This window comes from Corylus avellana, chromosome 1 (genome assembly GCF_965113065.1).
Source record: "Corylus avellana chromosome 1, dhCorAvel1.hap1.2, whole genome shotgun sequence".
Classification (NCBI taxonomy): domain Eukaryota; kingdom Viridiplantae; phylum Streptophyta; class Magnoliopsida; order Fagales; family Betulaceae; genus Corylus; species Corylus avellana.
The window spans coordinates 2,665,184-2,671,757 of record NC_142490.1 but is presented as its reverse complement, the minus strand read 5'-3'; the positions used below and the strand labels follow the sequence as shown (position 1 = coordinate 2,671,757).

General features: G+C 37.5%; 2 pseudogenes; both read right to left on the bottom strand.

Annotated features, from left to right (window-relative positions):
* Positions 1–2,118: 2,118 nt before the first annotated feature.
* Positions 2,119–3,342, bottom strand: LOC132172730 (serine/threonine-protein kinase ZRK1 pseudogene; annotated as a pseudogene).
* An 889-nt stretch (positions 3,343–4,231) lies between these two features.
* On the bottom strand, positions 4,232–5,014 carry LOC132168486 (non-functional pseudokinase ZRK2-like; annotated as a pseudogene).
* Between the last annotated feature and the right edge of the window lie 1,560 nt (positions 5,015–6,574).

The following is a 6,574-nucleotide window of genomic DNA, read 5'->3' as shown; positions in this document are numbered from 1 at the left end:
AATACCACTTTTCCATTTAAAAAGCAATACTCGAGCTTCTTGCGGCCAATTGCACACCAAAAGAGAGCAACTGAGGAGGTGGTGGTGGAGAAACCCATCACAGAGAAAGAGCTCCGGAGCTGGAGAAGTTGACCCGACGTGTTGAGCAAGTGGAGAGAGTCTTCTTCCTTGTTATTTGTTCATGGCAGAGGAACGCCAAAGCCAGCGGCGAAGGAGATTGTGGTGGGGAAAACCAATCGGAGAAAGAGTCGTTGGTAGATGAAGTGGCGAGGGATGGGTTTGGATGGAAGAGGGATTTGCCGTTAAAGTTTACGTTTTCTTTTAGACGTGGTTAACTGGGTGTTTGATGATGTGGCTGATTTTGTACCTTAGATCATTTTAAAAAAAATCTGAGCCGTGAATTGGATGCTCTCCAGCTCAAATGAACTGGAGAGGATCCGGACCCTTTCCAATGTAAGACAACTTTCACTCAATGCTCTTTAAAACCTTCCATTTAAAAACACTCACAAGACACAAAATAATATCCATATTTGTATATATTTATTTTGAAAATATTTCAACAATCTTTCACCATTTTCAAAATCAAAATAACTCGAGTAGAATAAGAAAACTCATCCATAAATGAAGGTGTCTTGAGGATTTGAACCTTCACTTAGTGATAATATGTCAAAGTTAGTCAGAATAACATGGTAGATAAACTTTGAATTAGTTATCTTATTTGAGCAACCGGACATACCTCACACATTCTTTCTCTTCCCTTTGGGTATTTTCTTTTTAAGCCGACATGAGTTATACAGATTATTTTTGAGACGATGAGTTTTGGAAGATTCCGCACCATTTGCCGATAATAAGTTAATAACCTTATCTTTCTCTTTTCTTGTATTATTGCATTTTTTATTATTTGTTTCCACATCATAGCCGACCAACCCACCTAATTACTTTTTGTTTTCTTCTCCTTTCCCCATTTTTCAAACTAACGCAACTACTCCCGCTCTTCTTTTCCCTTTTTTTCTCCCTTATCCCCAAACTCATGCAACTACTTCCACTCCCGGATCGGGATTCTCAGCAATACTGCTAAAATTGCCCATCAAGTTTTCTTCAAATCCTAGCCATCCAATGTTATCCAACGGCCACCAGCTCGACACGTGTCCCACTCAAGATACATAATAAAATATTATTTATTTTTAAAAAAGAAAATGTAAAGAAAAATATTAAAATATTAAAATTAAAAAAATAAAACATTGGGGTGGCCAGCCACCCCAACTGAGCCCTTGCCACCCCCAAGGGCCAATTGGGGGTGGTTTGCCACCCCTATGGCCACGGGGTGGCTTCGGCCACCCGTCCCCCCCCCAAAAAAAAAAAAAATTTAAGGAAAAAAAAAAATAAATTAGGTATTTTTTACCAATTGGTCCCTCCCTAAAAAAATTTGGCCCTTGGTCCCTCCCCAAATTGAAAGTTGGATCCGTATCTGGAGGTACAGGAGTGTCACGCATGTCTGCGCCCAAGCTCTAGCTAGGTACCTCATTTGAAATTAATATTCCCTTTGATAACTGATAAATCTGAAATATCTATAATTTTGCTCATATTAAGTTTTCTGGAATTAGTCTCTTGGAGCAGCACATTCACTCCTCATTTCTACAAGTCTCTTTAAGCAACAACTTTTCTTTTTTTTTTTTTTGGAGGGTATTAATGAACATTTGGTCTATAATATATATAAGCAGCTTGTTCTCCGGACAACCCAATAATCCATAGCTTCATCTTCTCCTTTCATAAACTAAATTGTAAAGTAGTGTATTTTGAAAAAATTTTGAACGTAGTCATGCAAGATGAAGACATGTGTGTTATGTAAATTAACCATTTCTCATATTTTAACACTGAGAACCAATCATGTGCCATCCCACTAGTAAAGTTTATAAGAAAGGCAACGAATAGGCTTCAAAACATAAACATCGCATATAAATAATGGGATCACAAGATAATAAGCTCAATACAAGTTCTAAAAACTAAAATGATATCAAATTTAACTGCGTAATTAAATTTTGTTTTCTTATTTTACAAAGAAAGAAACAATCGAAAATTACAAAACATAATAGACTAACAGCCACTAATTGATTCAAGTAAAACTCAGGCTGATTGAACTGATTGAAGATATCAATGGAAGACATACTCAGATTTCAAGGGAAACGAGGCTCAAAATCAAGAATAAAATCAACTACAAAATATCTTATAAATTGACCCTTGATGGGAAGAAGAAATTAGATGGGCCAATTGAGAAAATAATCATCCGATGGACCTCTCAATCCGCCTAAGTTCTTTTGTAACATTCACCATCGTCGGCCTTATCTCTGGATCGTTCTCTATGCATATGAGAGCAAGCCGCAGGACAGCTTGCAATTGCGATTCCCCCAAACCAACTCCTCCATCCTCTGCTAGGATTGCAGGATCTACAATCTCATTTATAGCACAGTTTCTTACTAGCTCTAGTAAATTATGATCTCCAGTTGCGCGATTTTTATCAAATACAGGTCGTCCAGTTAAAATCTCTAGCATAACCACACCGAAGCTATAAACATCAGCTTTCTCCGTTATCCTTCCTGTAGCGACATAGCTAGGGCATGCATAACCACGAGTCCCCAGCACCTGATCGGACACATAAGTTTCACCCTCGGGAATTGAAATGGAAAGTTCAAAATTTGCAAGTTTGGGAACATCATGCTCGTCTAAGAAGATATTACTCAACTTTATATCTCTATGGATGATGGGCCTTGAGAATGCAGTGTGGACATATGAAATTGCGTGAGCAATCTGCCTTACAATCTTTAACCTGCTCTGCCACACTAAGGGCGTACCTTTTTGTCGGAATTGAAGTCTCGAGATAGCATCCTGCGAGTTGCAGAATATTCGATCGGCAAGGACTCCATTTTGAGCATATTCAAACACTAAAGCCGGAATTGAAGTCTCGAGACAGCATCCTGCGAGTTGCAGAATATGTTTGTGAGCGCTCATCTTTGCAGAAATACCTAAATCCGTTAGTGCATCGTTCTTGGTCGCATACACATGATCATAATTCTTAATGGAAAGTACTCGGGCTTCAAAAGAACCCTTGTACATATGAAAACACATGCCTTCATGTAGAATAAGGCGACGATGAAAGTTGTTGGTTGCCAAGAGAAGCTCTTTATAGGCGAAGGTGCGGATGGGAATAGGCCTTCCATTACAAGAGGCAACCAGCCTCTCCAATACAAGCCCTCCATTCTCATGAAATGCTCTCTTTCTCTCTCTCTTTTCCACTCTCTTTTCTACAAGAGCAGCAACCAGCTTCTTCGGTAGCATCCTTCCCCTTCTCTCTGTCTCTCCGCTCTGTAGGGCTTGAATATTGTGGCCTAGCTTTAATCCCCTTTCCCCTTATTTAACGTCGACAAGAGTAGAGGGAGATTTCGTGGAAAGTAAGCGGAGACGGGTCCCCGCCATTAATGTTCTACGCGTAAAGTCTCTCTCTCTCTCTCCAATCTATTCGTCTTCAATTATGCAGGCTTTATCAAAATCTCCATGAGTGAAGCACCACCCACCATGTTGGGTCCCAGTAATATCACTTTAAATTAAGGTAATTTGACTGAATTGTTGGGATCAAAGTTAATTTCAAAAATTGTCATGTAGCAACATGCTAGCATGGCATTTACTTTTAACTTCCATGTAGAATTTAAAAAGATACTTCCAAATTAACAGTCATTTCTGCAATCTAGCTAGCCATGGGTACCTTGCCATTTGCAAGGCCCCCGCTAGCTACTCTTCGTTTCTTCTTCTTGTTTTCTTTCTTTCAAATAATTACTCCGTTGCCATTAAATATTATCATATTCTATCCAAAATGAAATTAAGTTTATAGCAAAGACAACAAATAGGCTTGGAAACATAAACAACACATATGAGATCACAAGATAATATATAAGCTCAGTACAAGTTCTAAAAACTAAAATGATATCAAATTCAACTGCATAATTAACTTTTGTTTTTCTTCTTTTGAAAAGATAGAGACAATTGAAAATTACAAGAACAGAATCAACAAATTAACAACCTATGATAAATTCAAGTCAAACTTAGACAGAATGAAGATGTCAAGTACATACAAACTTAGATTTCAAACGAAACGAGGTTCAAAATTAACCATAAAACAAAAACATAATATAAATTGACTCATGATGGGAAGAGTTAGATGGGCCAAGTGAGAAAACAATTATGCGATGAACCTCTCAATCCGTCTAAGTTCTTTTGTAACATCCATCATTGTTGGCCTTATCTCTGGATCGACCTCTATGCATGTGAGACTAAGCTACCGCACAGCTTGCAATTGTTGCTCCACACCAGCTCCTCCTCCTCTGCCAGGATTGCAAGATCCCCGATCTCATTTAAAGCACGGTTTCTCAAATAATTCATCAACTCTTTATGTTCATGAGAAAAACAATTCCCCAACATGCCATTGTTTTTGGAAGCTAATGTCCATAGATTGAAATTATCTTGTCCAGTTAAAAGCTGAAACAGAACCATACCGAAGCTAAAGACATCGTTTTTTCTCAATTACTCTTTTCTTAGTCTAATAGCTAGGGCATAAGAAACCCACAGTCCCACACACCTCATCTTCCACGTCAGTTTCACCCTCGAGAATTGAAATGGAAAGTGAAAAACCTATAAGTTTGGGAACATCATGCTGGTCTAAGAAGATATTTTGTGGTTTTATATCTCTATAGATGATGGGTCTGGAGAATGCGGTGTGGAGATAAGAAATTGCATGAGCAATCTGTCTTACAATCTTTAACCTACTCTACCATACTGTGGACGTGCCTTGTCGTCGAGAGGTATAAATTCGATTGGCAAGGACTCCATTTTGAGCATATTCAAACCCTAAAGTTGGAATTGAAATCTCGAGACAACATCCTACCAGTCTTAAAATATTTTTGTGAGCACTCATCTTTGCAAAAATAGTCATATCCGTTAGGAATACTTTAATCCTATTTCCCATTGCGTCCATAAAAGTAAAGCTTCATTTCGTAGAAAGTAAGTGGAGCCTTCCCTCATCAATGTGTTAACTTGTTAAAACGTGGAAAGTCAGTCTCACTCACAAACAAGTGCTCCCTCCCTCCCTCTCTCGTCCACCAAAGTAGGACATCCAAACAAAACCTAGGTTTGTAAAATTTAGGGAAATTGGCCAATGCCCATCTTGATTTTTGACCTTGTGATAGATAAGGACCATGAACTTATAATTTTGACAAATAAGGATCTAAGTTTTGATAATGTAACAAATATATAGGTCATTTTGTCAATTTTTCTATCAAGTATTGAAGTGCCAGCTACCACCCTTTTCACATAAAACCAATAAAATTGTGTCACTTGTATTATAAAAAAAAACCATGTCATCATGCCACGTATATGCCATAAAAAAATAAATAAATAAATAACTACTAAAAAGGGTAGAGAGGCTGGCTCCACCCCCAACCCTCACCTCCACTCTATATGCAATCTAGCGTGTTATTTCGCTATCAATTTACTGTAAACTATGATAATGCTTAGTGCTTCAACTTGACAGCATATCATTTGTTTCAAATCCGCTTTAAGCACATAAAAGTTGACTACCACTTCATTTGTGACCCTATCATCTCAAGCAAGTTGTTCATAGCAAGTTAGCAACAAACAAGCAGCGAACGCTTGAACTAACCATAATTTTCTTTGCAATTTACTTTTTCCTGCCTACCTTTCTCAACTAACAGTATTTTTCATGTAAGATCAATAAAATTGTGCCACTTTTTCCTGCCTACCATGTCATCATGTTACATATGTCATAAATAACATATATAAAAAAGGAAAGAAAAAAAAATCTAATATAAAAAGAGTGGAGGAGTGACTCCACCTTCGCCACCACCCTCTGCCATGCTGCAGGGAGGTGGAGCAAGGGTACCAATACCTGCCACAAGGGCATAGGATGGAGCCACCCCTCCACTCCTCTCATCTTTATATATATTTTTATTTTTAATTTCATGTATACATCACATCAAGATGTAACTTTAATCATTGGTCTTACTCAGATTAAGAATATGGCAACTTCCGCTTCAGGTTTCAAAAACTTGCTGGCTATCATATGGTTAAAGCTCAAATCTTTAATTATCAAATTTTAAAACTCGACCTTTTCTTCCACATTGTTAAAGCTCAGGCAGATTTGAGACAATTTCCCGGAAATTTACTTTTACGAACATTGAATATGGTTTTAACAATATATCCAAAATTTACTATTAAAAAAAAAATCTAAAAGTTAATTGCTCAAATAGATCGCATGAAATTGAGTTTTTTTTTAAAAAAAATAAATAACATGAAATTGTGAATTTATTTATTGGTTAAAGAACAAAATTTGCCAAGAACTTGAGCTCAGTAAATCTTGCGACAGGACCCACAAGACTTTCCACCATAGACTGAGGTTTCCTTGAGCTATGAGAATGGGAAAAGTAGCGAAAGTTTAGAATTCTGAGAGTTTTGAGTTCATAAAAGAAAACCATTTTCAAGAGAGCGAGAGGAAGGATGCAAGAAGTCG